Source organism: Vombatus ursinus, unplaced genomic scaffold (assembly GCF_900497805.2).
Source record: "Vombatus ursinus unplaced genomic scaffold, bare-nosed wombat genome assembly UNPS02014778.1, whole genome shotgun sequence".
Classification (NCBI taxonomy): domain Eukaryota; kingdom Metazoa; phylum Chordata; class Mammalia; order Diprotodontia; family Vombatidae; genus Vombatus; species Vombatus ursinus.
This window is the reverse complement of record NW_020954556.1, coordinates 10,480,538-10,488,423: the sequence shown is the minus strand read 5'-3', so window position 1 is coordinate 10,488,423 and position 7,886 is coordinate 10,480,538. Positions and strand designations below refer to the sequence as shown.

The 7,886-nt window shown below is 45.2% G+C and overlaps 1 protein-coding gene across 1 annotated transcript in view; it reads left to right on the top strand.

Annotated features, from left to right (window-relative positions):
- The first annotated feature begins 4,461 nt into the window (after nucleotides 1–4,461).
- Nucleotides 4,462–7,886, top strand: part of ERLIN2 (ER lipid raft associated 2) — a 29,360-nt gene continuing 25,935 nt past the window's right edge. Inside the window, exon 1 of the mRNA XM_027865202.1 lies at nucleotides 4,462–4,534. The gene's annotated coding sequence lies outside the window, so the exon portion shown is untranslated. The remainder of the gene's footprint in view (nucleotides 4,535–7,886) is intronic.

Sequence of the window (7,886 nt, the reverse complement as noted above, 5' to 3'; positions counted from 1 at the left end):
GAGGAGGGTGTGTGGTTTGCCTCAGGCCACATAGCTATTTAAAGTCAGAGACTCCACTCAAAACCAACTTTCCTGACTTTCAGCCCAATGTTCTTTGTATTACACCATACTGCACATCTTTCCATTAAATGGAAATGAAACCACCTAGCCCCGCAGGGAATGAAATAAAAAGTCTTCTCTTTCTGAGGTTTCTGACAACTTTATTTCTGCAGACCCCAAACACCAGATAACAATGTGTAAAGAATGAATAAGAATTATGGTTGCTTTGAACCATAGCCTATTGTGGGTATCTCTGATTTAGCCACTTCATGATATGACATTCACTTTAAGGATCATAGGCTCTCAATCATAGATTTAGAGTTGGAAGGAACCTCATAAGTCCATCAGGTGGTGAAATGGATTGAGTGCTAGGCCATGGAATCAAGAAGACTCATCTTCCTAAGTTGAAATCTGGCCTCACATACTTACTAGCTGCATGACCCTGGGCAAGTCACTTCATCCTGTTTGCCTCAGTTTCCTCATCTGTAAAATAAGATGGAGAAGGAATGACAAACCACTCCAGTATCTTTGCCAAGAAAACCCCAAATGGAGTCACAAAGAGTTGGATACCACTCAACAACAAAATCCTTCTTAACTCTCCCGCTCTTAGGCTTTGTGGGACACCCCCTCTTCCTGAATGTCCCCTCTTCTCTTGGCTTTTATGGAACTTCTGGTTCCTCCTACTTGTCTTACTGATTCTTCTCAGTCTTCTCTGCCCCATCACATGCCTCTGATTTCTCCCCCCAGGATAAATGGGAGTTTCCCCTATGGCTCTGACCTAGACTCACTCCTCATCCTTCGAGACCCTCTTTCTAGGCATCCACAGGCATGGCATTTTTTTCTATTTTTCTTCTCCTCTCCAATTTTTTACCTTGGACATAATAAAAATATTTATAAAAACCAAAGACATAAGACCCTTCTTCCCAATTGCAGCCACTTTGCCTCAACTGAGAATGAAGGAAGTGATAGTACACTTACCCATCAGACCACACCTTGAGTACTGTATTGAGTTCTGGACTAAAAGCTGTAGGAAGGAAATTGACAGGTTAAAGAACACGGGAAAGGGTGCTGAATAGAGAACGGACAGCTGGAAAGATATGTCGTGTGAGGATCTGTTCAAGTAACTGGGGATGCTGAGCCTAGAGATGATTTAGGGGAGACATTATATCTGTAGAGCTGTCATGTGGAGGAGAGATTAGGCTGGTTTTGCTAGGCTCCAGGGAAAAGAACTAGGCATAATGAGTACATAGATGATAGATAAATAGATAGATAGATGGAGATACTAGACATAGATATACCGGTAAACAATAGATACATAGAGTATTTATTAAATGCTATGCACTGGAGATATAAATAAAAGCATACTAGACAGTCTCTGCCCTCAAGGGTCTTATATTCTAATGGGGGAACGGAATCCATAAAGAAGATCTGCAGAAGGAGAGGGTCTATAGAGAGGGGAGGGGAATGCCATAAAGACCTAGAATGGAGCAAAAGAAGGCCAATGTTGGCCAAAAGCCAAGGGAGGTCCCAAAGGGTAGAGTCCAGTTTTCCAGCAGGAAGAGAGTGGAGATGATGGCCAGAGTGAAGACAGCCAATGGCTGGAGATAATTACACTGAGGCAGATTTCAGCTCCACATGAAGAACAGCCCCTTCTTAGTAATTAGAGCCACCCAATAGTATAAGAAGCTACCTTGATGCTCATCATTGAAGATCTTCAAGTGGAAGCTAGAGGACCACTTGTTGAGAACAGCATGATATAGTGGAAAATGCACTAAAGCAGGGGTAAGGAACAACCTATATTTGAAATCCATCTCTGACACTAGCTATGTGACCTGGGGCCTGTTTCCTCATTGTAAAATGGGGATAATAATAGCACCTACCTCCCAGGGTTGTTGTAAGGATCAAATGAGATAACATTTGTAAAGCACTTAGCACAGTGCCTGGCACATAGTAAGCATTATATAAATGTTAGCTATTTTTACTTAACCTTCTTCAGCCTTGGTTTCCACTTGCATGTCAACAAGTCAAGTCAACAAGCATTTATTAAGCTATTACTCTGATCCATGAAATGGGGACAATAATAGCTCCTATTGTCATCAATATCATCAATGTTGATGTTATTCATAATCTTTAATATCATTAATAAATATTAATGGTGCTATTAATAATATTTTAATAATAACAGGGTTGATGTGAGGATCAAATGAGATAATAAATGTCACTTCACAAACCCTGAAGCAATATGTACATGTCAGCTATAATTACGTTATAGAAGGCATTCTTGTTCAAGAATCTGTCAGAATAGATGGTCTCTGAGATGCCTTTCATTTTGGTGGTTCTATGATTCTGAGAAGTAAGTCTTCACAATGCTCTCACCTGTTCTTACTAGATAATGATACCCTTCTCTCTACCTCAACATGACACTCTGACGAAGCTACCTAGTTATTCATCCACAGGAGGCTTGAGAAGCATACACATGGCAGAGATGCCTAGTGACAAATCTCTGTAAATGGAAAACCACTGGTCTAGATTTCTTTGGCTTTCATCTTTACTAGCCTCCATAGCTGCAATACAGGAATGGGCAAGATTCCAGTAAGGCAAAATCCCATTAATAGTCTTGTCATTCATTTCTTCCACTGTCCTATTGGCAAACTTGCCCACAGTCTAAATGGAGACCTGGGTTCAATCTTACCTCTGATGCTTACTATCAGTATGACTTTCTGTAAACTATTTCACTTCCCTGGACTTCATTTTCCTTATCTATAAAAAGAAGGGGCTGGACTAGATGGTCCAGGACTCCAAAGACCATCTAGGCCAACCCAGGTCCTCTGACTCCAGAACCAGTATTCTTTCCAGAGGCAGCTGGGTGGTACAGTGGATAGCCCTAGGACTGGAGTCAGAAACACCTGAGTTCAACTCCTACCTCAAACAGTACCACTGAGACCCTGGGCAAGTCACTTCCCTTTGGTCTGCCTCAGTTTCCTCAACTATAAATGAGGATAATAGTAGCACCTACTTCCTAAGGTTGTTGTGAAGTTTGAATGAGGTAATATTGTAAAGCGTTTAGCTCAGTGCCTGGCACATTGTAGGCATTTAATGCTTAGTCTCTTCCCTTTCCACTCTTCCATTTATCATTTGTCACAGATGAGATTTGAACTTTTCTTAACATCAAGGTGAACCCTCTATTTATTGTGTCATACCACCTGGCTCATCTCTAGAGAGGAGGAAACTGAATCTCAGAAAGGGAAAATGACTTGTCTAAAATGGCACAGCTGATGTCATCCCCAGATTTTCCAGTTTTAAGACTGGCAATTGTGGAAAGTGCCCTTTCTGCTGTGATGTGTGTCTTCAAACTTCTCCTTGCTCCTTAACAGAATATGTGGGTGGAACAATCTACCCAATGAGAGACCTGCACATTTGCCTCATGCCAAACCATTGGGCAAGGTATGCTAGTCAAAGGACCCCAAGGTTGAGAAGGGAAAAATCCTTCGTAAAACAAACCACAGCCTAATTCATGGCTTTTGCCATTTTGCATTCTGAATTCCTAGACACACCATTGGAAGGGCCCTAAAGAAATCTTAAAGATGGGACCTGAAGAAATAATAATTTGCCTTATGATAACACAGATTCACCTCTTTTCCCATCCTGCTGCGATTGAAAAAGCATTGGATCGAAGTCAGAAGGACTGGGTTCGAATGCTGATTCTACAACTTTGTGGGTTTTCTCCCCTCAAATCACCATTTATGAAGCTCTTGCTATGTGCCAGGCACCGTCTGTACCTTCGTCTGTATCCCTGGGCAGGTCACTTAATCTCTCTGAGCTTCAGTTTCCTTATCTATAAAATAAGCCGGTTACACTAGACGGTCTCTAACGTCCCTTCCAGTTCTAAATCCTATGGTTCTATGAACCCAGCAGGGCTCAGGCTGCCTCTCCAGTCCAACTGACATAATGCTTTCCATGACTGCCTGCTTCCTTTCTGGGGCCCTCTGTTTTTCTCTCTCTGTAAATGAAAGGGTCGGATGATTTCTATCTTAGAGAAAGACTGGACCTCAGTTTCCCTGTCTGTGAAATGGGGAGACTTGGTCCCTGCATCCAGGGCTAGGGCAGGAGGGAAAGGATGACATCCTCCTCCTTTTCCCTCATCTTCACAACTTTCCGGGATAATTTTTTTTCCCTGTCCCCCCACCCCAATAAGACTCCATCCATTCATTCCCACGGCTCTCTCCATCCTTCTCCCTCCCACCCCTCGCAGCCCTAGCTCCTCCCCTCCCCTGTGGGACCGGGGGACGGGCGCCCCCTCGTGGCCGATTGGGGCAGGCTGCAGCGGCCCGGTGGGGGCGGGGCAGGGAAGGAAGGCTTAGGGAGAGAGGGAGACACAGGAATTCTGCCCCCCGCGCCTCCTGATGACGTTTCACGGCGGCGACGGACCCGGAAGGAGGAAACGTGCTGTGCCGAGCGGAGTGGCAGCGGCTCCCCGGGGAGGGAGCTCGGACAGGTACTGAGCGCCAGGAGGGACAGCCTTAGACGCCGCCCCGTCCCGCTCCCCCAACTCTCTCCCCTCCTACCTCTTCTCTCCTGGGGCCTCCCCTGACCCCCGCCCCCCAGCTCGGGCTCCCACCCTCCGGGGCGGGGATCTGCAAGCCCACCGCCCTCTCCCGGCGCCTGTCACTTCCCGCAAGTTTCTGGGCCTCAGTTTCCTCGACTGTACACGGAGGGGGAGGGGGGGTTGGACTCGAGGATCCCCCAAGCCCTTTCTACGTCGGACCCTCCGTGTTCCGGGGCCCCCTCCCCGCCTCTGCCTCCCGATACTCGCTGCTCCGAGGCGCCTTGTGCCCCCGACCCGCTCCGGTCCACCCCCCGGCCGGACGTGGCGCCGAAGGACCACGCCGGAGTCTGCTCGGCCGCCTGCGACGACCCGGGCAGCTTTTGTTTTAAGGGCGACAATAAAGGGATTAGTCGTAACGTCGAACTTTGACCGTCAAAAGTCACCCTCCTCCTCGCCCCATTTTATAGATGACGAAGCTGAGGGCCGGGGAAGTGAAGTGACCACACAGGGAGTAAATCCGGTGGAGCAGTGGACTCGGCGGACACTGGTTGTGGGACCCGGGCACTTCTGTGTGCCTTGGGCGCTGCACCTGCAAAATAGGGATAATAGCACCTGCCTCCCAGGGCTGTTGTAAGGGTAAAATGAAAAATGTTTTGCAAACCTGAAAGCACTATATTAATGCTAGCTAGCAAAGTTCTTTGCAACCCTTAAAGCACCATGTTAATGCTAGCTGGAGGGCAGCTAGGTGGCACAGTGAATAGAGTATCCGGCCTGGAGTCAGACATTTCCTAGCTGTGTGACCCTGGGCAAGTTACTTAACCCTGCTTGCCTAAGCTTCCTCATCAGTAAAATGAGAAGGAGAAGGAAATGGCAAAACGCTCCAGTATCTTTACCAAGAAAACCCCAAATGGAGTCACTGAAGAGTGAGACACAACTGAAAGAAACGACTGAACAACAATAAACTAAACAAAGATGCTAGCTAGTATAACTTTCTTTGCAAACCTTAAAGCACTGTGTTAATGCTAGCTAGAGTAAAGTGTCTTGCAAGTCTTAGAGCACTATATAAATGCTAGCTAGTGTAAAGTTCTTTGCAACGTCAAAGCACGGTTTAAGTGCTACCTAATATTAAGTCAAAGAGCCAGCATTCAAACCTGGATCTTATGGCTCCAAGTCCAGGATAGTTTCCACCTCAACAAGCTGCCTCTTGGTCCTGGGAGTGGAACTTGATCAAGCCCCATCTTTATCCATAGGACACTCTGACCTCTCTGTTGCACCAGCTTTTGATCCAATCTGGTGGCATATAGGGACTGTTGAATTCAAAGATCTCAGTCTTGGCTTTTTTGCAAGTTTAAGCTAATGCTCTTGAAGATACTTGCTACCTATTTCTTTACCCATTCTCATGCCCACCTTCTGATGAGAAGGTAAAGTTTGCTTCAATGGACCCAAGGCAGAGAGCCAACCAGATACTGACTAACATTTCCAAACTGTATCCCTTCAGCACTTGCCAGTATAGTTATAGTGACTATGTTTTTCCAAATTAAAAATCATCACACATGGTTGGACGAAGGGTGTTTCTTCTTCAGGGCCTCTTTCAAAGTATACTTTCCTGGTTGGAAAACTGGACAGTCCTGGAAAATCTAAGAAAGTGGCTGCCACAGCAGTAGTATTAGTACCCTCTCACAAACAACTTACTTTGTTCAAACAGCACAATGATGTGAAAAAATGGTCTCTGCGGTAAATCTCCTTGGGTGCTAAAGGCCTGTAGGAGTTGAAGTCGTCCCATATTATTCAAAGACCATTGCCAAAAAATGAATGCAGTAATAACTTCTCTAAAGCTTTCTGATATCTAAACCCAGCTGGATATTCATGGCCAGACTCTCTAGACTTTTGAGCCCTTTTTTCCTGTCTCAACAGATATCCTTGGGGAATAATCAGCTATAAAGTGTTATTCAAGTGGCATGTATAAAGCAGTGCTGTGGATTCAGTCATTTTCCCAAGCGACAGGGCCCTACCCTATTAAGGGCCAAATGAATAATGGGGTAAAGGAGAGAGGAGGAGGCACTCTCTAGAAAATCCTGCCCTGGAACCCTGCTGTGCATATACTGTCTATCACCCTAGCATGTGAAAAGAGTAAATAACAGTTTCCTTTGAAATACCCTGCAATTAGCTTTGGGTGGCTCTGGCTGGAATTACATAGCCACAGTCTCCTGTTCATTTGACATCCTGTATAATTTGGTCAGTCAGCACTTGCAGCTGGCCTGTTCCCCCTTGACAAATATATGTCACTTCAAAGTGTGCCATAGGAAGATCAGTTAGTTGAGAGCTGAGGGTGTTTAGCCAGAGGAGAAATGCAGGGAGGACATGATCACTGTTTTCCAGTGTTCAAAGGAGTGTCAGTAGGAATTGGGATTATACTTACTTTGCTTGGTCCCAGAGGGCAGAACTGGATGCCCTGGGTAGAAGTTGCAGGACAGCAGGTTTCAGCTCAATACAAGAAACAGCTTCCTAACAATTATACCTGTGCCAAAAAGTGGGATGGCTGCTTTGGGAAGGAGAGGGTTTTCCATCACTGCAAGCCTTCAGATAGAGGCTGAATGATGACTTGTCATTGTGGTAGGAGGAGAAATGCCTCTAAAATCCTCTCTAGCTCCTGAGATCCTCTGTTTGTTGGTGTCTCCAGGGCTCACAAGAGGAAAAGGATAAATCTGAATTCTACCTTATGCTCTCCCTTGTATTATAGCTGTCTCTGAAACCTGCCCTACTTTAGGGGCCTGTGAAATACAGTTTCTGGACTTTTTAGGAGATATAAGTGTTGTTCAAGAGTTTTCCTTAAAAGGATCCTTGCTGATCCTTAAATAACAATTCTTGGGGCCATGTAAGACAAGACTCGGGGTAAAGGGCAACAGAATTAGAGGCAGTCTAATTAGAGGCAGACTCTGGAGAGTTTTTGCAATAAGGATGGCATACTAAAAGTGAAGTGACAATTTGGATTCCACTAGATCAGTGAGGGTAAAGGCTCAAGTCAAACAATTCAGGGGTCTTGGCTATTTTGGCTAGAATAAAAACTTCAGTCCTGGGATCATTTGATTTCTCATGCTCAGAGAATCTGCATTTGTACTGGTGACTCCAAAAGACATATTCAAATACAAAATATATATAGAGAGACTAGAGTAAGCCTTTGCAAAGAGGTATCTTTGCCTTCTCCTTGAATTTGCTCAAAGATATGTTTGTCTCTGTTATGCAAAACTGCTCCTCCCTGAAGTACTTTGCATTTATCAAATTCTGATACTTGATGTTTCTC